This window comes from Marmota monax, unplaced genomic scaffold, assembly GCF_021218885.2.
Source record: "Marmota monax isolate L192 unplaced genomic scaffold, Marmota_monax_Labrador192_F-V1.1 WCK01_AAM20220418_F8-fsc00002, whole genome shotgun sequence".
NCBI classification, from domain to species: Eukaryota; Metazoa; Chordata; class Mammalia; order Rodentia; family Sciuridae; genus Marmota; species Marmota monax.
The window spans coordinates 7,999,090-8,025,633 of record NW_026693571.1 but is presented as its reverse complement, the minus strand read 5'-3'; the positions used below and the strand labels follow the sequence as shown (position 1 = coordinate 8,025,633).

Here is a 26,544-nt window from a genome sequence, read left to right as displayed (position 1 = left end):
GAGTTACAGCTATGCACACTAGATATTTCATATAATTGGCTATCTTGGATTCTCAGTTTCCTTATCTATAAAGAATTGGAATACATAATTTCCAGGTATAATTCCCAGTTGTATTAGTTAGAATCAGTTGTGGCTATAACTGAAATAGAAAAACTGTAAATGAGACAAAAATTTGTTACTGTCTCACAAAAAATGTCCAGGGCATTGACATTGAGGATGGTATGGTGAATCTCTTCTACTGATGCCTCAAATGTCTAAACACTTTTTGGGGAATTCCTGAGGAAATAGTCCCCATCCTCTTCATTCAAGATGGCAGCTAGAACACCATAGCTACAGTCAGATGTGATATCTACACACTGAGTATTAGAGACAAAGTGGCAAAGAGTAATGGGCACAGGGCACATCAGTTATTTCATGAAAAGGGTCCCTCATCTTCATTTCCCACGGGCCAGAGTTATTCGAATAGCCACGCTTGGCTGTGTGGGCAGCTGGAGAATGTAACCCTTATACTGGGGAGTCATGTAGCATCAAAAAATAACATAACCATGGCAGAAGTGGAGAAGAGTTATTGGGGGCAATACTCTCTGTCACATAAGATATAGGACCAGTTTTTGCTTCTACTCTCAAGACACCATCGTGTACTTACTAAAAGTTGTATTGGTTTGGTGCTTCAGGGTTAAACCACTCAGTTCCTTCCATGTAGTGTTTTTTTCAACATTAACTTGCTCCAAATTGACTCCTGTCCACACCTTCTCACCACCTCAACCTGTTGGTCTCATTTCACTTAAGGGCAATTCTGTTCTTCCAGTTGCTCATCCCCCAAACCTTGGCATCATCTTTGTGACCATCTTTCTTTTTCATGTCACATCCAAGCCATTGGCAAATTACTCATTCTCTTCTCTCATCTACTCTAACCTGGATAATTGCAAAATTTATCTAAGTCCTGTCTTTAACTTTTCCTCTCCTCTGTCAATTCCCAGCACATTGCTAGAGTGATGCTACAAATATGTGAATCCAAGGGCTTACTTTTAAGAAGCATAATGAAGTATTTACAAGTAAAATGATATGATATTTGAAATCTATACACTGGAGTCAATAATGGGGTAAAGGGAGATGAAATAAGATGGGCAAAATTTTGATAATTATTGAAGCCAGGTGATATATGGATAGAGACTTATTGGTTCATTTTTCTTTATTTGGCACAAAACATGTACACAATGAAAAGTTTTTTTTTTCAAATGTAAGTCACTCTCCAGCTCTTACTCTTCAGACTAAAAGGTGTAGTCCCTTCTCATCTTTGCTGATTTAACAGTATGATACATATATACTGAATACCTACTATAGGGAGAAAATGAACCAATCCTTATTCCTTGTCTTTGTGGAGTTTATGTCTTCAAGTCTTCACTAAAATTTCACCTTGCCAGAGAGGACTTCGTTGGCCACTCTGTTTTCTAAAATTGAAATGAAATTCACGTAACATACATTATCTCTCTTTTAGTGTTCATGTAGGGTACTCGCAGCATTATGCAACTATGACCTTTAGCTGATTCTAAACATGTTTTATCACCCCAAAAGGAAACTCACCATCCCCATTAGGCAGTCACTCGGATAGTAACTCTGACTTTAAATGGCAGCATCCATGTATCTTCTCCTCTTTCCCTGCTTTAATTTATTTTTCTGTAGAATTTGCCACCATTTTATTAGTTTCCTACATGTGCCAAATCTAAGTACCTCAAAGTAGGTGAATTAGAACAACAGAAATGTATTATCTCCGTTGCAGATGCTGGAAGTCTGACATCAAGGTGGCAGAAGGTTGGTCTGAGGTTTATTAAGAGATGATCTCTTCCATACCTCTCTCCCAGTTCTGGCAGTTGGTTGGTAATCTTTGGAATCCCTTGGCTTGTATGTCTAACACACAGAACTCTGTCTTCATGTTTAGATGATGTGCGTGTATGCGTGTGTCTCCTTTTCAATAAGGACACCAAACATATTGGATTAGAAGCCTACTGTACTCCACTATGACCTTGCTTTGCCCTAATTAATTGTATATATAATGACCCTAATTGGTCACTTTCTTAGGTACTGGGGGCTAGGACTTCAACAAAGAATTGGGGCGGGTGAACAATCCAATCTGACACCATTCAATACATTACATATTGTATTCATATTGCTTATTGATTGTTTCTCCCTATACCAGTTGCCAGGAGGACAGAGACTGTCTATCTTCTAACACTACATAAACAATATCCAACAACTGGAATAAAACCTTGAAGACAGGGAAGCTGTCAGTTTGGGATTCTATTGAATCACTATCACCTATAATAGTGCACACAGTAGGCATTCAATAAATATTTGTAGGATGAACCAATGTAGTGGCACCCCCTTTCTCCACAGAAAAGTCTTAGCTGGGCTTCTCCAGAAATCTTCATCATGGCTGATTTTAGGACAGTCAGCAAAAGAGTCTCTGCAAAAGAGTTCAACGTAAAGAAACTTCCTGCTTCTGTGTTGCCCTGTTTTACGTGGCCACTGTCCAGGAAGTTACCAGCACTCTAGGTGCTGGACACCCCCTTACTGTTTTTTCACAAACGTATCCAGTATAGTAGTTTGTAGAAATGTGTAAACAAGTCCTCTGGCCTTGAGCTGGGCTTCACAGAGATGTCTACATTTCTAAAATAAGAGAAGTTACCATTTGGGCTCCATGGTAACAACTGGCAGGGGGAGGAAAGAAAGGGGAGAATAAGCTCCTCAGGTGTTGTCCTTGAAGAGTTAACTTGCCCAAAACAGTGAAAGAAAAATCTGTTTTATGTGAACTTCTGCAGACTGTGAACTTCTGAGCCCCTCCCCTTACATGCTGGGTATAAAGTTCTGAAACTCCCTGAATTCGGGTGGGATTCAGGAGATTGATTGATTACAGCAAAAGCTGTGTCCTCTAAAACTGGCTACAGCCAAATAAAACTGTTTCCTGCTATCTTTGGTGCTTTGTCTCATCTGTCCGTACAACACCAGTGGCTCTAAGATGGAACAAACTTGGTTCTGTTTAATAGACCCTATGATAAACAATGAATGCAGTAATCCTTTATGGAGAAAAAGAGGAACATTAGCATTTCTGAAAATCAGGTCCTAAGAAGTGTATTTTTATTGGAAGGAAATATCTTACTGTCTTTATTTATGACTGTTAATTATAATTTTCAATGGCTAATATGCCAGAAAACTAGAAATGGTACATTCCTGTTGAAAGGACTCTTTTTGAAAGGAAAGTGAGAAAGCAAGAGACAGGCAAGCGAGAAATGAAAGACAGAGACCGGGCAGAGATTCACACGAAAATCTATTTTTCTAAGCTGACAAATAAAGCCCACCTCTCTATAGAGAGGAGAGAGGCCCCGAGATGTTCAGGTGTTGAGCTTTTGTGGGGTAGAGGTTTGGAGTTGTAGCTGTGGTGCTGTGGGATAGGCTTGGGTGCTGTGTCAGAGCTAGGTGGGTGGGAATAGCATGGGATTGGCTTAGGTTGATGGTACCATGGGGCTTTCCAGAGCAAAGGGGTGGTGTCCTTCTGGGATTAGCTTAGGGTTATGGTACCATGGGGTAGGTCACTAATGAGGGTGGGGAGAGTTCCAGTAAGTGGAAGTGTTGGAAAGCAAAATTTATAAGATGGCTGTTAACATTTAAGATGACTGCTCAAATGTTAAATCAAGACCCTATACCTTTAATCCCATCAGCTTCAGAGGCTGAGACAGGAGGATCATGAGTTCAGAGCCAGCCTCAATAAAAAGCAAGGTGCTAAACAACTCAGTGAGACTCTGTCTCTAAATAAAATACAAAAAATAGGGCTGGGGATGTGCCTTGGTTGTCGAGAGCCCCTGAGTTCAATCCCCAGTACCTGCCTGCCCCCCAAAAAATTAAATAAAATTTTCTACATTTCCATGGGTGAATCATTTCCATGCTTAAACTATATTTATGTAAGTTATATAATAACAGGTAAACAGACTCTTTTTGATGCTAATTGCAAAATAAACTTTAAAAAACTAGAATAAATGCAGGTAAAGTATCTTAGTTCATTTGAAGGATAATATACTCTACAGACAAGGTCTTTTCTGTATTCAAAAGGACATTTCCAGAAAAAAAAAAAAAGAAGCTATTTGTGCTTGGCCTCTTTGGGGAGAAGGGGAGGAGAAAATTCATACTGTCAGATGAAGGTTTTGTATGATAACATGAGAGACATAGCAAAGTTCAAAAAGCTAACTATTAAAATGCATTAGAGAACCAACTGCTTACAGAAGTCCCATGTAAGGCCTTTCACGGACATCAGCAGGCAGCAGATGGTGCTATTCCATCTTGACTTAGAAACTGTGAAGCAGGCACCTTGGAAAGGACTGCAAATGACAGTCTCCTTTTTAGCACCATAATTTGGAAAAGTGAACTAGAGTTAAAGATTCTTTTTATGGAAGCATTCCTTTTTCCTAGTACTTTATTTGCACAAAAACTAAACACGAGCATTCTACTCATGACTGAAGTCAGTGATGAGGATGGGAAAGGAAGTTAGAGCTTGTTAGGGTGTTTTCTCCCACGCCTAAAAAAGTCCATGTCAAATTGGTTGGCATTTAATTAATTCAGGTCACTAAAAAATATTTAGTGTTTATAAGTGTGCCCAGCACATTTATAGGTATTATTGGATATCTATGAATAAAATAGACAAAGACTTCTGTACTTGTGAAGCTTCTATTGTAGGAGGGGGAGAAAGAAAATAAAACTAATAAATTAGAAAATCGTTCAGTGTATAAGGAGATGATAAGAAATATTTTGAAAAATTAAGATAGAACATGGTAAGGGGGCTCAGGAATGCTGGGTGGTGGAGCAGGTTTGATTTTATTAAGCCATTTTATTAATTGTGAAGGTGACATTTCAACAAAAATGTAAAGGATGGAAGGGAATCAGCATTATAGGAAATTGAATGCCTTGTCATGTTTCAAACAGTGGTGTAAATCTTATTTATGTTTTTAAAAGGTCCTATAGATACATAATGAGAATGGTAAATTTTATAGTGCCAAAGATATAATGTGGGAGACCCATGAGGGGGCTGTGACATCAACCCAGACAAAAGGTGACCATGGCTTAGTCCAGCTCGCAATGGAAGTCACAAAGGAGGTGTTGAGAAGTAGCTGGGTTGGGAATGTTTATCTTGATATTAGAGCCAGTAGATTTTTTTTTTCCTGATGCAGTTAATGTTAGATGTGGGGATAAGAGAGGCATCAAAAAAGACTTAAGCTTTTTGTCCTAGTTAACTGGGATGATGGGAAAAGACTACCAGAAGAGTGAGTTTTAAAGCATAAATTGGGAGTTGTAAATTGAACATGTTCATTTTGAGATGTCCAACATTTATTGAGATGAAAAGGTTTTGAGAAATGAGGGCTTGAAAGGAAGACCAGGGACACAGTTTTGGACCTACTGGATGTGAGGTGTCTTTTAGCCACTCAGGTGGCAAGAAGGAGCCAAGAAGGTGACAGTTGAATATGAAATTGATAATCCGTTTGCACCAGTATGAAATATTCTCAGGACAGGAAAGACTGGGATTAAGGAAGTGAGCTAGAAGATTAGCATAGCCTGGGCCATATAAAAAGAGCCTGAACTTGACTTGACAGTCGATATGGAAATGGGGATAGGACAGTGCTATCATAGAGGCAGATTGTCTAGGGCTTAGTGACAGGTTAGATTTGTAGGATGAGAAAGAGATAAAAATGTCTGAGTCATGGGAGGGTGATTAGGGACAGTGGTAGAAGAGAAGAGATGAATTGCAGAGGGAGAGTTTTTTTCCCTATCTTTGTATACATTGGTATATTTGTTCCTCAACTCTTTCATTCTGGAAAATGAAACAAAATTTTCTTTATAGTATTTCTATAAAGTTTCAAGATCAAGGGAGAAAACTGGAAAATACAACTTATCAGGTTTAATAGAAGACCTGTGATACTCTCTTTCTCCATTCTATGGTGATTCTTTAAAAAAATAATTAATTTTTGGTTGACAAATAAAAATTATGTAGACATAACATTTTGAAATATGTGTACATTGTGGTATGGCTAAATTGAGCATATGCATTCTCACCTACTTAATCAAATATATTCAGCCATTTTCAGGAACACAATACATTCTCATTTTTAGTATAGTCATCATGCTATACAACAGATCTCTTGAACTTACTTGCTCTTATCCAATTGAAATTTTGCATCCTTTAATCAACAGCTCCCCAACCGCTGTCCCATCCCCTGGTGACCATTTTCCATGATCTGCTTCTATGAGTTTGACATTTTTAGTTTTTGCATGTAAGTGATACCATGTGGTACTTACCTTTCTGAGCCTGGCTCATTTCACTTAATATAATGTCCTCCAGATTCATCAATGTTTTTGCAAATGACAGCATTTCTTTCCTTTTAAAGGCTGAATTATGTCCTCTTGTGTGTGTGTGTGTGTGTGTGTGTGTGTGTATGTGTGTGTCTTCCACTTTCTTTATCTACTTTTCCTCTAATGGACACGAGGGTTATCATATCTTGTTCATTGTGAAGAATGCTGCAATAAACTTGAGACTGTAGATATGTCTTTGGCATACTGATTTCATTCCCTTTGGATATAAACCCAGTAGTGGGATTGCTGGGTCATATGATACTTCCATTTAATTTTTTGATCATTCTCCATAATGTTTTCCATAATGGCTGTACAACATTGTGAATTTTTGAAAAATCACTTGAATCATGTTTACTTTATAATTGTAACCAAGAAATTTATATTACTTTAAAAAATGAAGTTAGCATGTGGTTTTTGGAAGTGAATAACACAGGGAAGGCATTTTCAACTAAAACAAAACAAAACAAAACAAAACAGGAAGCAGTTCCAGATCAATTGTGTAGAAAAGGGATGGTGACAGGCCCCAGGCCCCATTGGCACTTACGCTTTTGTCCCTTCAATGCATATATTTGCAAAATACCATCTGCCTTTCTAATGTGCAACTTTCCTGCAGTAATTGGTGATGCCAATGTCTGAATAGGAGACAGAATGAGGGTGACATTCTACTGACATTTATAGGCATTACCAATAGAAAGGAGCTCTTGTTTTTTAGACACATTTCCAATTTATGAGGTATTTTAAAATTTAAATTATAACCGAAAGTTATCATATTAGTTATTATTCAGCACATATTTGCACCAATTCTGTGACAGGCACTAGATCAGGATGTAACCAGGCACAATTATAATTTGCATATTTTTGCTGAACCTCAAATACTTAATTGTTGGTACTTACTTTATCTTCTAAATGGTGTCATGGGAAGGTTTTAAAACAACCCCATCAAGATTACATCTGGATGACAGAGATTGTAAAATGCCATGGCTTGCAGAGTGCATACTAAATCTTCAGGATAAAAGGTGCAAAATGGTACATCTTAACAATTGATGAAAGGTTTTTATTTCATCTTCAAATCTGAAGTTTAATTTTGCTGGATACAAGATTCTTGATTGGCACCCATTATCTTTCAGAGTTTGAAATATGTTATTCCAGGATCTTCTAGCTTTCAGGGTCTGTGTTGAAAAATCTGCCATTATCCTAATTGGTTTACCCCTTTATATAATCTGATTCCTTTCTCTTGTGGCTTTTAAAATTCTCTCCTTATTCTGTATGTTGGGCATTTTCATTATAATGTTCTTGGTGTGGATCTGTTGTGATTTTCCACGTTCTGCATCCTGTTGGCTTCTTGGATTTGTATTTCCATTTCATTCTTCATGTCTGGAAAGTTTTCTGATATTATTTCATTGAACATATTGCTAATTCCTTTGGTTTGGGCCTCTATGCCTTCCTCTATCCCAATAACTCTTAAATTTCGTCTTTTTATGCTATCCCATATGACCTGAACAGACACTTCTTAGGATATACAATCAATAAATATATGAAAAAATGCTCATCATCTCTAGCAATCAGAGAAATGCAAATCAAAACTACTCTAAGATACCATCTCACTCCACTCAGAATGGCAGCTATTATGAAGACAGACAACAACAAATGTTGGCAAGGATGTGGGGAAAAAGGTACACTCATACATTGCTGGTGGGACTGCAAATTGGTACAGCCAATTTGGAAAGCAGTATGGAGATTTCTTGGAAATCTGGGAATGGAACCAACATTTGACCCAGCTATTCCTCTCTTCAGACTATACCCAAAGGACTTAAAAACAGCATACTACAGGGACATAGCCACATCAATGTTTATAGCAGCACAATTTGCAATAGCTAAACTGTGGAGACAACTTAGATGTCCTTCAGTGGATGAATGGATTAAAAAAAATGTGGCATATATACACAACAGAATTTTACACAGCATTAAAAAAGAACAAAATCATGGCATTTGCAGGTAAATGGATGGTGTTGGGGAAGATAATGCTAAGTGAAGTTAGCCAATCCCCCAAAAACAAGTGCCAAATGTTTTCTCTGATATAAGGTGACTGACTCCTAGTGGGGTTGGGGGGAGAGAGAGCATGGGAGGATTAAATTAATTCTAGATAGGGAAGAGGGGTGGGAGGGAAAGGGAGGGGGCAGGGGATTAGCAAGGATGGTGGAACGTGATGGACATCATTATACAAAGTACATGTATGAAGACTTGAATTGGGTGTCAACATACTATATGTACAGAGATATAAAAAATTGTGGTATATATGTGTATTAAGAATTATAATGCAAAAAACCCCCAAAATACATGTATAAAAGCATAAATTGGTGTGAACATACTTTATATACAGAGATATGAAAAATTGTGCTCCATATGTGTAATAAGAATTGTACTGCATTCTACTGTTGTTGTGTATTTTAAAAAAATAATAAAATCAATTAAAAAATTAAAAAAAACCCCAATTAATGAAATGTGTAGTAGGTAGCATTTACTGAGTCCTAGCTTTTTGCCAGGCACTATGCTAAATGCTCACCATGCACTAATCTTAGTCCAGAACATCTGCATTCAAATTAGGTTTTGTCCAAATCACACTTTTCCCTAAGGAGATGCTTGCTTTACAGTTTGCAACTAAATTTCCTACGTAAGTTCAGTTTGCCTGCTTGTAGTTTAGAAATCCAAGGATTATTTTCTTCCTAGCTTTAATATTCAGAACCCTTTAAATCCTGGGGACTGAATTTTCATATGGGGAAGAGTTTATTATATGATTGTATAAATTCAATTCAACCAACATTTCTTTCCTGCTTATTTTAGAAGAACTATTGTAAATATTTTAAGATTGAGCTTTTGCCAGCAAAAACTTAAAATTCAGTGGAATCACAGGTATGTTATTAGAATATGTAAAAGATGGCCGAATGACTTACGCGCTGAAGGTAAGTCTCATATTGTGGGCATGTAGAAGAAAAGCAATTAACATACAGCCCCCAAAATGACAGTTCAAAGTACAAATTTTTGACAAAAAATTGTACAAAAAGCAATATTAATCCAGTAGTAATAATACTTAGAAACTTGAAGTTTGATCTTTTCCCTAGCTAGCTAGCAACATGCAGTAGATAACTCTGGATACTGGGCAGCAGCAGCCAGCCATAGCTCCCAGTCAATCACTTGATCATGAGGATAAAAAATTGATGTAAGTATTGTGCATGGTGAGAGATAGGGGTTTAATTTCATTTTGTTGCATATGGATTTCCAGTTTTCCCAGCACCATTTTTTGAAGAGGCCATCTTTTCTCCAATGCATGTTCTTGGCACCTTTGTCTAATATAAGATAGTTGTAGTTTTGTGGGTTAGTCTCTGTGTCCTCTATTCTGTACCATTGATCTACCAGTCTGTTTTGGTGCCAATACCATGCTATTTTGTTACTATAGCTCTGTAGTATAGTTTAAGTTCTGGTATAGTAGTGCCACATGCCTCACTCTTCCTGCTAAGGATTACTTTAGCTATTCTGGGTCTCTTATTTTTCCAGATGAATTTCATGACTGCTTTTTCTAATTCTATGAGGAATGTCATTGGAATTTTGATTTAAATTATATTAAATCTGTATAATGCTTCGATCATTTTGACAGTATTAATTCTGCCTATCCAAGAACAACGGAGATCTTTCCATCTTCTAAGATCTTCTTTAATTTCTTTCTTTAGAGTTTCTGTAGTTTTTCACTGTACAGTACTTTCACTTCTTTTGTTAAGTTGATTCCCAAGTATTTTATGTTTTTTGAGGCTATTATAAATGGGGTTGTTTTCCTCATTTCTTCTTTAGAGGATTTGTTACTGACATAAAAAAAAAACTCAAATCAAAGTGGATCAAGAACTTAGGAATTCAACCAGAGACCCTGCACCTAATAGAAGAAAAAAAAAAGGCACAAGTCTCCATGATGTTGGATAAGCTCCAACTTCCTTAATAAGATTCCTGTAGGGCAAGAATTAAAATAAAGAATCAAGAATTGGGATGGATTCAAACTAAAACATTTCTTCTCAGCAAAAGAAACAATCAGCAAAGTGAATAGAGAACCTTCAGAATGGAAGCAAATTTTTACCACACACACATCAAATAGAGCACTAATCTCTAGGATATATAAAGAACTCAAAACTCTTCATACACACACACACACACATACACACACACACACACCACCACCACCACCACCACCAACAACAACAACAACAAAAATAACCCAATCAATGAATGGGCCAAGGAACTGAACAGACACTTCCCAGAAGATGATCTACAATCATCTTCTTTTGTTAAGTTGATATGAAAAAATGTTCAACATCTCTAGCAATTAGCAGCTATTAAAAATAATAATTACAAATAGCAGCTGTTAAGAATACAAACAACAATAAGTGTTGGCAGGGATGTGGGGGAAAACACACATTCATACATTGCTGGTGGGACTGCAAATTGGTGCAACCAATCTGGAAAGCAGTATGAAGATTTCTTGGAAAACTGGGAATGGAGCCACCATTTGACCCAGCTATCCCACTCCTCAGTTTATACCCAAAAGACTTAAAGACAGCATACTACAGGGACACAGCCACATTAATGTTTATAGCAGCACAATTCACAATAGCTAAACTGTGGAACCAACCTAGATGTCCCTCAGTAGATGAATGGATAAAGAAAATGTGGTAATATTCCATACACAATGGAATATTACCTCGAGTTAAAAGAGAATAAAATAATGGCATTTGCAGGTAAATGGATGGCATTGGAGAAGATAATGCTAAGTGAAGTTAGTCAATCCCCAAAAAACAAATGCCGAATGTTTTCTCTGACATAAGGAGGCTGATTCATAGTGGAGTAGGGAGGGGGAGCATGGGAGGTTTAGACAAACTCTAGATAGGGCAAAGGGGAGGGAAGGGAAAGGAGGGGGAATGGGAGTAAAAAAGATCGTGGAATTAGATGGACATCATTACCCTAAGTGCATGTATGAAGACAGGAATGGTGTGAATATACTTTATATACAACCAGAGATATGAAAAACTGTGATTTATATGTGTAATATGAATTGCAATGCATTCTGCTTCATATATAACAAATTAGAATAAAAATAAATAAATAATTTTAAAAGTACATTAAACAAAGAGAGAAGGGGAGGTGAGGTGGTGTGGGGTAGGGGGGTGGGGGCTATGTGACTGGCTCTGGGTCCTTCCTTGAATTCCTGCATGAACACCTTTCCAATGACCACATCGTTGTCATCCTTAAACGCTGTGTGGAAGACTACTGTGACTGTCCTTTTTAGATTGAATGTACAAGGTCACATCATCCCTATAATGGATAACTGCCCTATAACTTCCTTGCGCTCTTCTTGAATTGGAAGTATTTCTCCAAGACAGAGGCAAAACATTTTTTTTCAACATGCCAGCCTGATGCACAATGAAATCCTTGGACGTAGGCAGATTTTCGAGGTCATGTAGTGTTATGGCATGACTGCTCAGAAAGCACACAAAAACTGGATTTGAAACAAATTAAAGAATCTTATTTTATCTATCCCTCCTGGCCAGGGATGCTTCTGCCAGAGCCCAAGTAGCCTAATATTTAAGGAAGAAAATATTAGGTTCTAATATTGGTTCTAATATTTAAGGAAGAAAACCTCATCTTATGGAATCTACGAATTGCAAACAAGCAGGATACAAGGGCTGAGAAAAGCAGTTAGCAGAGCAGAATTAGACAACCACATCGGTGGGTTCGAGCACAGTTGTGTTGTACATCCCGGGTTCAAGTACATTTGCAGGTTGTATGAAGCACAGAAAAATATTTTTTTTTTTTTTTAAAAAAATGCTTCTTCAAAACAGCTTATATAACATTCTCACATGGGAACTGTAAAGATGGAGTCACTATGGCTATACTTACTATTTTATTAATCTATATTTTCTAATCTATAAACTATAACTTGTATTGACGAACTCAGATCATAACAATAGCAAAGAGACATTGTATCCTGATTCTAGATTTACCAAGAAACTCCCATAAACCCTCTTTAATAACTCATCAGCACCATGTGCCTGAAGTTCCTTGTAGAATTCAAAGAAATACAGATCATCACTTTCATTTTGTCTCCATTAGGATTTGAAATACGATAGGAGTATCTGCAAATGTTACTTCTACTGCTTCTGGTTTGTTTCCGGAAGCTGCATTCGTGAACTTGAGCATGAGCATCTCCTTGATGAGGCAATTGTTCACTTCCAGCAGGATCACGGTGGTGGTTGGCCCCCGACCTCACCGACTGGTCTGCTCAACCCCCACACCCCCTCTGCCAGCATTTTTGAATATGGGTATTCAATAAATTACATGAGATACTTAATACTCTTTTAAAATAGGTGTTATGCCATGTGATTTGGCCCAACTGCAGGCTAATGTAAGTATTCTAAGCACGTTAAAGGTAAGCTGTGATACTCATTGGTAGATTAGGTGTATTAAGTGAATTTTATGGTGATGATTTTTGCAACTTATGATGGATTTATTGGGAATAACTCTATTGTTGATCAAGGGGCTTCTGTATCCTAATGGGTGGAGGGAGGGAGATCAGGGAAAACTTAAGAGTTGATGGCACTTGAGCTTGGCATCCTGAATGACTAGGCCTCCACAAGGGGAGAACTAGTGCAATTAAATACCTCTTAAGCTTGGCACGTGGCACATGCCTCTCATTCCTCCTACTTAGGAGGGAGATTGATGTAGGAGGATCACCTGAGCTGAGGCATTCAAGGCTGGCCTGGGCAACATAGTGAGACCCCATCTTAAAACTACAACAAAACCTTTATAATTCACCCAAATATTGGATGGTCAAAAAGCAAGGGTCATATATATGACAGAAGGTGGATTTTCTTAAATTGAGAAATTACCACCATGGAGCATTCTACAAATATAATAGTTCAGAAAAAGCAACTTGAAGCTACATTATAGACAGCTACATTGCTCTTGCCACCCTTCGTGGACTGGCCTGAACTTAAATTACGAGTGGATACCTCACTGATCTTTTTGACCTGGAAGAATGAAGAGGTAATTTCTTAAACTACCACACAGCCTTAGTCAGCTTTTCATTGCATGACCAATCACCTGACAAGAGCAACTTAGAGGAGGAAAGGTTTACTTTGGCTTACAATTTCATGGTTGGCCAATTCCATTGCTTTGGCCTGAGATAAGGCAGAGCATCATGGCAGAAGTGTGGGGCAGAACAAAGCTGCTCAGGTCATGGAAACCAGTGAGAGAGAGGGAGAAAGAAAGGAGCCAGGGACAAATACAGTCCTGAAAGGCATGTCCCCATGACCTACAGCGTTTTACTAGGTCCCATCTCCCACACATTTCACCACCTCCCAAAAGTTCATTCAAACTGTGAATCCTTCAATGGATTGCTGCATTGGGACAAACCCATGAGACTTTGGGATGGGGGTGGGGACCCATGCCAGATCAAAATAATAACAAAAACAAAAGCTGAATTTACTTCTGAATTATCCTGAATCTGTCTTTCATAAAGGTCAGACTCTAATTTTTTTCAGAAGCCATAAAGTGATATTTTAGAGATTATTTCTGATTAAAATGTGTGCTATTCTAGATGACCCTGAAGAGTCCATAACATTCTGTGAAATGCAAATATGCTTTATTAAAATTAACTCTAAATTTGTATAAGTTTCCTGAATCAGAAATAAGTGGTTGATAATTTTTCCTTTTTGGTCTAGAGACCCTGAGTAGGGTTTTAAAAATCTCAAAGCTTTTTTAATTAAAAATTTACAGATTCACAAAAATTATCAAAACAGTGTAAATGGGTCTAGTGTACTCCTCATTCAGTTTCCCCCATGGCTAGATCTTAGGCAATCAGTAAAATATCAAAGCCGTAGGTACTGTTCTGGTTTGGATATGAGGTATCTCCTAAGAGTCTCCTGAATTAATGTAGGAATAGTCAGAGGTGAAATGATTAGATTATGACAAAGATATCCTAATCAGTTCATCCTAGTTTGAATGGCCAAATGGAATAGTGGGGCATGGCAGGAGGCTGTGGGTCACCGGGGGCATGGCAGTGCAAGGGTTCATCTTCCTTGATGCCCCTTTCTCCTTCCCTCTCTCTGCTTCCTGGCTTCCATGAATGGAGCAGTGTTCCTTCACTATACCCTTCCACCATGATGTTTTGCCTTACTTTGGGCCCAGAGCAATGGCTCAGCCAACAATGGACTAAACCTCTGAAACCATGAACCAAAATAAACTCTTCCTCTACGTCGTTCTTGTTGAGAGTGTAGAAACAGTGTATGATCTTTCAAGCTTGGAGTTTTCAATTCAGCACAATGCCCTTGTAATCCATCCAAGTTGTTGCATGTATCAATCAATCACTTGTATCTTGGGCTGGGATTTTGGCTCAGTGGTAGAGCACTTGCCTTGTTGGGTGAGGCACTGGGTTCGATCTTCAGGACCACATAAAAACAAATAAAGGTTAAGTTCTTTTTTTTAAAAAAAGTAGCTTGTATATTTTTCTTGTTGAGTAGTAGTCCATGGTAGGAATGTTCCATAATTGTTCAACCATTCCTCTACATCTTGGTTGTGTTTAATTTTTAAGAGTTATAAATAAAGCTGCTGTGAATAATCACGCACAGGTTTTCATGTGGGCATGTTTTTTTTTTCCCCCTCTGGAATAAATGCCCTAGAGTGCAATTGCCAGGTCATATGGGAAGTGCATGTTTAGTTTTTTAAAGAAACTACCAAATGATTTTTCAGAGTAGTTGTACCATTTTACAAGGAATAGTAATTTTTAAGAGGGTCAACTCAAGATTCCGTTTTAAGCTGGGAGGGGCTGAAACACTACATTCCTGGAACAACTTACTGGATCCTTTTTCTCTAAGGCATTTGGTGGCCAAATCATCCCCCTTCCTGTTTTTCTTTTTTTCCTCCTAGTGCAATAGGATTGTTCCTAATGAATGGTGGGAAAAAAGATTGACTAATTACTACCACGAGCAACATTCTTAACTTTGTGTTCATCAGAGAAAAGTGAATTTATCGTCTTAAGAAAACCGACATTTCCCTGGTAAGATCTGCCTGCAGATAACTGGAAGCCTCCAAATCTTTCAGTGTTCTAGTCTCTCTTTTCTCAGTTAGCCTATCCACACCCAGCATCTCTGTTTGTCATTTTGATTTTTCTATTTGCACCAGGATTTGTTTAAATACTATCTCAATGAATGGAGAGTCTCCAACTACTTTGGTTTAACACTTACCCCTAGCTCCTGACTTCTGCCAAAATACTATCTTTTCACTGAGATCAAATCATGGCTTACATGTTCATTTTGTTCAAGTCTCAGCCCAAATGGCGGGAGTAGGGGGGGTTCCTCTTCTGTGGGGGGTCTTCTCTGACCTTTTCACCCCAGCATCATTCATTCTTTGTGCTATTACTTAGCTTTACTTGTCTTCATAGCACATACAGTCACCTGACACTGTATGTGTCTATTTGTTGTGATAGAGGTCTCACCTAGCTAGGATGTAAACTACCTTAGCCCAGGGACACTTTGTGGTTCAGTGCTATTTTCAGAGGCCCTAGATGGGGCCTGGCATATTGTAGATACTCAGTAAGTAGGTGATAGATGAAAAAGTCAACAGAAATTTCACAATAGTTTCTTAACTGACTTTGTTGTGTGTGAACACTTGCTTACCTGTACAGTTTATCTTTCACTCAAGAAACTAAGAAACTAAAGCTATCTTCAAAAAACATAGATTGAATTAGCTCACTCTCTTTCAAATCCTTAAATGGTCCTTCATTTTTTTTTTTTTTTTTTTTGGTGAAGCCCAGACTTATTTAGGATAGGAAATGTAGCAAATAAACTCTTCACAATTTATCTGTAAGAAGATTTTCTAGAATCATGCATGAGTTTTTTTTTTCTCCCAACATATAGTTCAGCCTCACAAATTCTTTTACTTTTCCTGACCAGTCCACACAATATCATGTCAAGTATGTTAAACAGAAATTATGGGAGGCCATTGTTCTGGATGGAGCGCCTGCATTTGGTCCAAGCAACTAGATCAAACCCAAATGCTAAAAGCCACATAATCCAACCAAAATTCGAAAGGAGCAGATCTCGAAACAGACAAATTTTTTCCTGAAAATGGGAGGTTCCAGTCTACCTAAATCTGGTCTACATGGTAAGGAAGTCCCCTCTGCTTTAACCCTTATACTGAAGTAACCTGAGGTAACCTGATGTTAACCAATCTGTTGTTTCTTCTGTTGTCTTTCTGTTTCCTTGTTCCCTTACAAATCCCTTGCTCTACTATGGCCAGATGGGAGTATCATTCTACTTTATAGAAGGGAGGCTGCCCCCATTAATGAATCACAAATAAAGCATGACTGAATTACTTTCGACAAGTTATTTCAGTCTCTTCTTCTTGTTCTCCTTCTCATACACTTTCATCATAGAAGTCAAAAGAGTTGTGTTCATTTTCTTCCAATGTGTGTAGGAATTTCAAGTTATAATTTTCATTTGTTTTATGATAACCTTATTTTTTTCTGACAAGATGTCTCCTATTCTTTCTTAGGGTTTCTTGGTTCCAATGCTCTGTTTATACGTATATGAACATATTGTTTTCTCCACACTACTCATTAGTTAAAGATTTCTGTGGTGTGAGGAAGGACATAGGATAGTTCTCCGGACACCTCTTCTGGTGATGAGAAATGAGCTATTTCTTTACAATAGGGCCTTGCTGGGCCTCTCACCTCCCCTGGCTCTCACAAGAGTGAGATTCCTGACAGCTTTAAGCTTCCCCAGCTATGACTAAGGAGGAGCCCAGGTGTGGCCTTCTTTCCTTTCCCTTTTCAGAAACGTTTTTAATCTAGTCACCTCAGATCCCCCCTGAGCCCTTCCTATGCTGCCCCCCGCCCCCCTCCACACCTGTCTTCTCCTGTTATTGCTTTCTCTTCCATTTCAGTATTGCTCATGGCCTTCCCCACGGAGGTTTGACCATACATTTTAGGAGTGAGTGTCAGCTGTCAGTCTGAGATTGGCACAACCAGCTCCCTCGGTTTCCCACTCCTCCCAAGACCATGACTGTACCAACGTGGATTCTTAGGTCCACTTCTCAAATCTAGCCCTTTGATCACACCTAATGTAACGGGCATGTTTGAAGTGTCCTTTTGCTGAGGATGTACTTTCTGTTGTGGTTGGTATTGTTGTTATCCTGATTTCTCTGTAAAATTTCCAGAAAGAGGAATGAGAAGATCAAAACTAGGCTGTTGTCACATTCTTACCCAGTTTATCTAAATTAAAGTTCTATGCTTTAGTCTAAGATTCATGTCTTTCCTTATTAATTTGGGATTAATACATTCTTTCTCATATAAGATGAAAGTAGATAGGGAGACCAAAGTTTTATAATGTTTTTTAATGCTCTGAATTGGAAAAATTAAACCTAAGAATTTTGTGGTTATCCCTAAATTTTTTTGAAATGTTTCCAATGTCTAAAACATTAAAGTCCAGAAGCTACTATCTGTCTATCTAGTATTTAATTTTCTATCTCTATACCTACTGCTCTGGTTTGGATGTAAGGTGCTCCCCCAATGCCCCCCGCCAAAGCTCCTGTTTTAATGCAGAAATAATCAGAGGTGAAATTATTAGATTACGAGAACTATAACCTCTAGTTCAAATGAACTGACTGCGTGGTAACTGTAGGCAGGTGGGGTGTGGCCACGAGCTGACTATGATATGTTATCATTTGGGCCCTGAGCAATGCAGTCAGCCAACTGTGAGCCAAAATAAATTTTTTCCCTCTAAGTAAGGTATTTTGATTATGATGATACAAAAGCTGACTAAAACACCAATATGCCTGCCTACCTGTCTACCTACATCAATATGTGTACTTCAGTCAATATTTACCATGTTCTAGGCACTCATCCAACACACCAAAGGAATATAGGAATTACAAAATTCCATTTGGAGGCTTTAAGGAACTTAAAAGCCAGGAAGATCATAATCTATTATTAGCAGACTAGTCTATAAGGACCAGATCTATGTAACATGCTATAGCAAAGCAGAAAGAAAGTAGCTATTATCTCTAGATAAATGCAAAAGACTAAAACCACATTAACTTAAAAAGCATGTGGCATGGTCAGAAAAAGTAGGTGAACCAGAGAGGCTTGAAGGTGGAGGAGTCATCCATAGTGCCAAAAAGATAAATTGAGGGGAGTTTAATTACTACTCAAAACAAGTCTGAGCTTTAATAAAGCCCCCACCTAAATGGGGGCCAGGGGTAAAGAATTACTGCATGTAACAGCATAATTTGGTTATCAGTAATTTTCTTATATTCATCAGCAACATTAGACCATAAGAGATGGAAAAGCCTTCATTTATAGTAGCTACAAAAAAAAGAGAGATGAAATATATAGGAAAAAATTTAATTAGAAATGAGAAAAACATGAAAGGAAAACTTCCAAATATTCCTGAAGGAAATGAAAGATTTGAACCTTTGAGAAGTCAAACACTGTGTTTGGATAAAAGCCAAAAGTGCAATAGCTTTCAAAGTTATGCAAGTTCTCCTTGGGAAATTTGTTGTATAACTGTGATTTGTGCATCTGTGAAGTAATTCAAGTACATTTATTCATTGAGATATTTTAATAGCAAGAAATTAGAATCAATCTAAATAAAAGATGGAAGGATGTATTAAGAGCTGAGATGAGAGAATAGGAGTTTAAAATTAATTTAGGGAAAAAATTTCCAAGAGGCACAATTGAAAAGGAAGGGCAATTATTTTAAAATATTTTCATAAAATATTAGATATTTTCATAAAACTAAATTTGTGGACTCTAATTTTATTTTATGTTTGGAATAAGCAAAGTATTGATTCACTGTCACTTGACTCTCATTTCCCTCTGGTCATTGTCTTTACCTTATTATTATTTTGTTACCAGGGATTGAGCCCAGAGGCACTTAACCACTGAACCACATCCCCAGTCCTTTAAAAATTTTTTAAAAATTTTGAAACATGGTCTCATTAAGTTGCTTCGGGCTTCCTTAAGTTGCTGAAGCTGGCTTTGAACTTGTGATCCTCCTGCTTCAGCCTCCTGAGTCGCTGGGATTACTGGCATGTGTTGCTGTGCTAGGCTACCTCTTTATTATTACCTATTCTTCATGTGCTACCCTGATTCTCCATCAAGAATATAAGCATATCCACACAGTATCTGGCTTATGGACATGTTTAAACCCAAATATTTCTTTAAATGAATGATTTTTAAAGACCAAATTTTTTTTTCTTTTTTTTACTCCCATTTTTACCCCGTATACAGATTGCAGAATCACATCAGTTACACATCCATTGATTTACATATTGCCATACTAGTGTCTGTTGTATTCTGCTGGCTTTCCTATCCTCTACTATCCCCCCTCCCCTCCCCTACCCTCCCCTCTTCTCTCTCTACCCCCTCTACTGTCATTCATTTCTCCCCCTTGTATTATTTTCCCCTTCCCCCTCACTTCCTCTTGTATGTAATTTTGTATAACCCTGAGGGTCTCCTTCCATTTCCATGCAATTTCCCTTCTCTCTCCCTTTCCCTCCCACCTCTCATCCCAGTTTAATGTTAATCTTCTTCTCATGCTCTTTGTCCCTACTCTGTTCTTAGTTACTCTCCTTATATCAAAGAAGACATTTGGCATTTGTTTTTTAGGGATTGGCTAGCTTCACTTAGCATAATCTGCTCTAATGCCATCCATTTCCCTGCAAATTCTATGATTTTGTCATTTTTTAATGCAGAGTAATACTCCATTGTGTATAAATGCCACATTTTTTTTTATCCATTCGTCTATTGAAGGGCATCTAGTTTGGTTCCACAGTCTTGCTATTGTGAATTGTGCTGCTATGAACATTGATGTAGCAGTGTCCCTGTAGCATGCTCTTTTTAGGTCTTTAGGGAATAGACCAAGAAGGGGAATAGCTGGGTCAAATGGTGGTTCCATTCCCAGCTTTCCAAGAAATCTCCATACTGCTTTCCAAATTGGCTGCACCAATTTGCAGTCCCACCAGCAATGTACAAGTGTACCCTTTTCCCCACATCCTCGCCAGCACTTGTTGTTGTTTGACTTCATAATGGCTGCCAATCTTACTGGAGTGAGATGGTATCTTAGGGTGGTTTTGATTTGCATTTCTCTGACTGGATATTAGACCCTTATCAGACATATGCTTGGGAAATTTTCCCTCTCATTCTAAGTGTTGTCTTTCTCAGTAATAGTGAATAAAAGTAGCAACAGTAGCATTGTTGTTTCATTCCTGATTTTAGGGAGAATATTTTCAGTCTTTAACTAATGTATATAATATTACATATGAGTTTTTCACCAATGCCCTTTATAGTGTTAAGAAACTTTCCTATGATTCCTACTTCACTGAGTGTAGAGTCATGATATGGTATTGGATTGTATCAAATTCTTTTTCTGTTTGAACTGAAATGATACGTGTTATTTCTATCCATTTGAGTATTTGGGGCCATGATATTGCATTTCTGCGAAAACCCTATTGGGTCATGATGTATAATACTCATAACATGTTACTGGGTTAAATTGCTAGTATTTTTGTTGAGAATATATTCTTCTTTCTCCAGTAAAATAGAACAACATTATTTTTCATATCCTGTTTTTCCAAATTTACTTCCTTTATGGTTTTCATCTCAAGTTTTAAGACCTTATGAGATTAGTGAAAATACACTTGAAAGCTCCCATCCTGGCACACACGAGGCATTCCAAAAGCATTGCGTTCTTTTTCCCTTTTTCCTTCTCTCACCAAAATGCTATTGATAAGAAATCCACGTCAAGGTGAGCTTGGGCAACTCAGCAAGACCCTGTCTCAAAACAAAACAACAACAACAAAAAATAATAAGGGCTGGGGATATAGCTCAGTGGTAAAATACTCTTGGGTTCAGTCCCCATTACCACATAAATAAATAAATAAATAAACAAACAAACAAATAATTTTATAGTGTTCATTTGTATTATGAGGTTACTTCTGCTTGTCTCTTAGACCCTCTCTTTGTCCCTCTTTCTTTGTCTCTGCCATTTCCTGGCTTAATTTTGAGAAGAAAGCAAATTTTCAGGTAAAGAACATATCTGCTGCTGGTGAGAATTGTAAATATGTACATTGCTCACTTTTGAAATTCTAACTGGCTCTTTAACACTAATCTCTCTAAGATGCTGTAAGACAAATTCCAAAAACCTACTTATTTTGAATAAAAAAACTTTCTCCAAAGCCTTAACTTTCCTGAATCGATTTTGTAAATGTTTTATTTCTACATTACCACTTATTTTAAAAGTCTCTGATACCCTGTGATTAAGAAAAATTCTTCACATAATTGCTTCTGATCCTTTATTTTACTGTACTCTGAATATCACATTAGATTTCATATACTATGGTGTGTAATATAAACTTATTTATAGATGAGTGGGTCCTATTGTCATTTTTTAGACAATAATTCAGTGTTATTATGATTTCCATAAGAAAAGGGCTTGACATCCAATGATCTTATAAGAAATTATAGACATGGTAATAAAAAAATTGCTTTCTTAGGTGGAAAAATATATACATTGAAGAGTATGAGTATGACTTAAAATAGAAGAGGTAAAAAACTAAATTGATAGATGGACTTTGAATACTTATTTGAACAAATCAACTGTAAAATGTATTTGGGGGACATTAGATAACTTTATATATGGACTAGACACTAATTGATAATAATACATTTTTAACTTGATTAGGTACTGTAATAGTATTACTGCTATGATAGATTCTTGCTAAGTTTCTAAGGCTGATGTGGAACTCTCAATCCTCTTGCCTCAGACTCCAGAGTCACTGGGATTATAGGCATGTGCCACTACACCTGGCTAATTTTACATATTTTTAGAAGCGTTATTATGGTAGAGTGAAATTGGATAAGCATTTGGTTTATTTTGATATGTTAAATTTGTGTTGGAAGTTGAACATATAGATGAAGTTATACAGAAAAAAGTTAAAAAGATGGAATGAAAGGTGGAGTTAGGATTGAACAGCATACCACAGTGATGCAGCCACATCAATGGTTATAGCAGCTCAACTCACAATAGCTGAACTATGGAATAAACCTAGGTGTCCTTCAACAGATGAATGGATAAAGAAAATATATACACAATGGAATATTACTCAGCCTTAAAGAAGAATGAAATTATGACATTTGCCAGTAAATGGATGGAGCTAGAGAATATCATGCTGAGTGAAATAAGCCAATCCCCCAAACCTAAGACTGAATGTTTTCTCCAATATGTGGATGCTGATTCACGATAAGTGGGGTGGCTAGGGAAGAATAGAGGTACTTTGGATCAGGCAGAGTGGAGTGAAGGGAGGTGAGCGGGTATGGGGATAGGAAGGATAGTAGAATGAATCAGACATTATTACCCTATGTACATATATGACTACATGACCAGTGTGATTCTATATCATGTATAACCAGAAGAATGAGAAGTTATGCTCTATTTATGTCTGTTGTGTCAAAATGCATTCTACTGTCATGTATAACTAATTAGAACAAATCAAAAAACTTGAAGAAGTTAGCATTGAAAATTTGAAAGGCAGAGATTGTGGTGGCAATAGGGTATAGAATATCCAAGAAGGACAGAAAATCCATGCAAGACACTAAATGAAAAGTTCCAAATCAGAATAGCTAGAGGATGGGAAGTGTGAAATCTAGCCCTTGAAGAGGTAGAAACAGAAGAAAAATTGCAATAATCAGCAGAAGTAGGGGTTTCAGAAGGTATTGCATTAAAGACATGTGAACAATAGCAGGGCTGATGAGAAGGTTTTAGAAACAACCATTGAATCTAGCATTTACAAGATTATTATTGATTCTTAAGGGAGAAAGATTTAAGATATGAGTTAGTGATTATAAGCTTGGTTTTCCCTAAGGAATTTTGCCAGTGGATTGTAAATAGAAGTGGGTTGCATGCTTAAGATATATTTTTTTAATTTGGATTTTTTTTGGCAGTTCTAGGGATTGAACCAGGAATGTTCTACCACTGAGCTACATTCCCAACCCTTTTAAGACAGTGTCTTGCTAAGTTGCTAAGGCTGGCATCAAACTTGTGGTCCTCCTGCCTCATCCTCCTAAGTAGCTGAGATTACAGACTTTTTTTTTTTTTTTTAAAGATGCCTGAGTAAAAAGAGAGAGGACCTTCAGAGAGGAGAATAATGATGATGCTAGAAAAGATTATAGAATCAAGAGTACAGAACAAGAAACTTTTTCAACAAGGAGAAGGAGAATATGCAAAGGTTGTTTTAGGTTGCAAGCTGAACTGTTTACTTTGGAATGATTTTTTTTCTTCTGAGTAGAAATGATAAGAAGCTAAGAAGTTCTTTTTTTTTAATTTTTATTTTTTATTAGTTTTTCGAGACAATACAATGATCTTGACATATCATACATTTGATTCAAATGGGGTATGAATTCTCATTTTTCCACGTGTACAGATTGCAGGATCACATTGGTTATACAGCCACGTATATTAGAAGTTCTTATGAAAAAGAGGGAAGGTCATCTCAACAGTTGTTAATGGTTTAAAATCTGCTTCACTTTCCTTGGAGATGGGTAGAAGGGATTCTGAGCTTTCATTTATTATGTGATTGGCATGGATTACAAAACTGCTACTTATTAGAGCTGGGGTTAAGTGTGAAGCTAAGGCTGGGTGTGAGAGTTACACACCAGTGAGGTTTTACTCTTGTTCTTTTTTTTCTTTTCTTTCCTTTTTACTTTTCAGCTTTTTCACTGAGGTACAATTAACGCTCTTATAAAGTCACTCACTGTACAGTTAGATGATTCTTAGCCAACTCATATAGCTGTTCAACCATCATTGCAATCTGGTTCTAGGTCATTCTTGTCATTCTGCATTCACATGCAGACTGCCACAGAGCAGCTTTTTATCAGTATATATTTGCTTTTTAAAAATTTTTTAGTTGTAGATGGACACAATATCTTTATTTTACTCATTTATTTTTATGTGTTACCGAGGATCAAAGCCAGCGCCTCATGCATGCTAGGCAAGCACTCTACCACTGAGCCACAACTCCAGCACTGCCCCAGTCCGGCTGGCTGCAGCAAAATGACCGGGGGGTGACGAATAACTTGTGTACGTTGATACAGCAGGAGTAGGAGCCGTTTATTATTGGACAGGAGCAGTATTTATACATTCCACACAGCTTATCTAATTAGCATAAACTAGATACATCAGTCAACCAATAAGGAATCTCCACACTTAATGGCTCGCTTTTGTTACTTCTCAAACCACTCCCTCTGGCATTTTGCCAGGCACCATCCAGACTTGTTTACGAACTCTAACATTCCCCTGGCAAAATGCCAGGTGTTATTTTGACTTGTTTACAGACTCTAACACAGCACCATATATATTTGTTTTTAAAATATATTTCGTACAACTGGTATCATAAAGCATGTCACCTTTCCTATCTAGCTTCTTTCCTTGCCCTGTGGTTCGTGTTCAGTGTGATAGCATGTGCCGGGAGTTGCATCCTATCTATGCTGAATAGTATTCTATCACAGGAACCAACATTTTGTTTATCCATTTCTACCAGCAATATATGAGTGTGTTCATGTCATAGAAACTGGGACACTCTTCAGGATAAACTAATAGATGATTTAATTGTGAAATGCATTCATAATTTCTCTTTTAGATGACCTATGATTTTACTCTTATGCAATAGTCAAGATGTTCTCACCCACATATGGGAACTGTATCATAAACATTTTTTCTAAGTCCATGGAATTCTTGAATAAGAACCTTATTAGCCCATAATTGAAGTACTCCTAGATTTTTTTTAGAGTATAAAAGATCCTGAATTATGAGGCTTTGACATGCCTAATACTTCCTCCTGGAAGTGAGGATTAGTTGTTATTAGCTAAAAGAAACCAATTAAAATGATGAAGATGTGATTAGAACTATTAACTGTATTTTACTGTTTACAAACTTTATTAATCAGTCAATTCTTTCAACAGTTGAGCTGCTGTAAGATGAAAAATGTTATAACATCCATTATAGGAAATGAAACAGATTAAGAGAGGTTAAGAGCTGAAATCTGACAGACCTGAAACTCAAGTTCAAGTTACCTGGTGCTGGCTCTTTATATTTCACCCAAACTCTACTGTCTTATTAATACCGTTATGTTAAGTCTTCCATAACATCCTCCCAATCCCCATGTGCTCTCCACTGTGTGAGGTAGTGTGTGAGTTTGTGTCTCTCTGTGTGTGTTAATGTCAATAAAAGAGAATAGTATATCCCAAACTAGAGGAGACCATCTATATCATTTGTGGGGTCCAGAGCCAAATGAAACTGTGGGGCATCTTGTTAAAAATTATTAAGAATTTCAGGCTGGGGATGTGGGTCAGTGAAAGAACTGTTTTCTACATTCATGAGGAAATCCTCAGAACTGCAGAAAAAATATTGTTAAGAATTTCAACCTAAAAACAGCATATGACAGGGACACAGCCACATCAATGTTTATAGCAGCACAATTCACAATAGCTAAACTGTGGAGCCAACCTAGATGTCCTTTAGTGGATGAATGGATAAAAAAAAATGTGGCATTTATACACAACATAATATTACTCAGCAATAAAAAAGAATAAGATCATAGCATTTTCAGGGAAATGGATGGCATTAGAGAAGATTATGCTAAGTGAAGTTAGCCAATCCCAAAAAAACAAATGCCGAATGTCTTCTCTGATATAAGGGGGTGACTCAAAATGGGGTTGGGAGGGAGAGCAAGGGAGGAAGATTATCTCTAGATAGGGAATAGGGGTGGGAGGGGAAGGAAGGGAGAAGGGGAATAGCAAGGATAGTGGAAGGAGACAATCATCATTATACAAAATATATGTATGAAGATGTGAATTTGATGTCAACATGCATTATATATAATCAGAGATATGATAAATCATGGTATAATGGTGTATTAAGAATTGTAATGCAAAATAAATAAATAAATAGAATTTCAAGATGGTGACAGCAGAACCTTGAACCAATACAGGACCTTGTAAGCTTAGTGTCCTCTTGGATGGCACAGGTTGGTCATGAAATGGACAGTGAACATGTGAAA

At 37.3% G+C, this 26,544-nt stretch overlaps 1 pseudogene; it reads right to left on the bottom strand.

Moving 5' to 3' along the window:
* Window positions 1-254: 254 nt before the first annotated feature.
* On the bottom strand, window positions 255-13,116 carry LOC124102682 (actin-related protein 2/3 complex subunit 2-like; annotated as a pseudogene).
* Window positions 13,117-26,544: the final 13,428 nt, after the last annotated feature.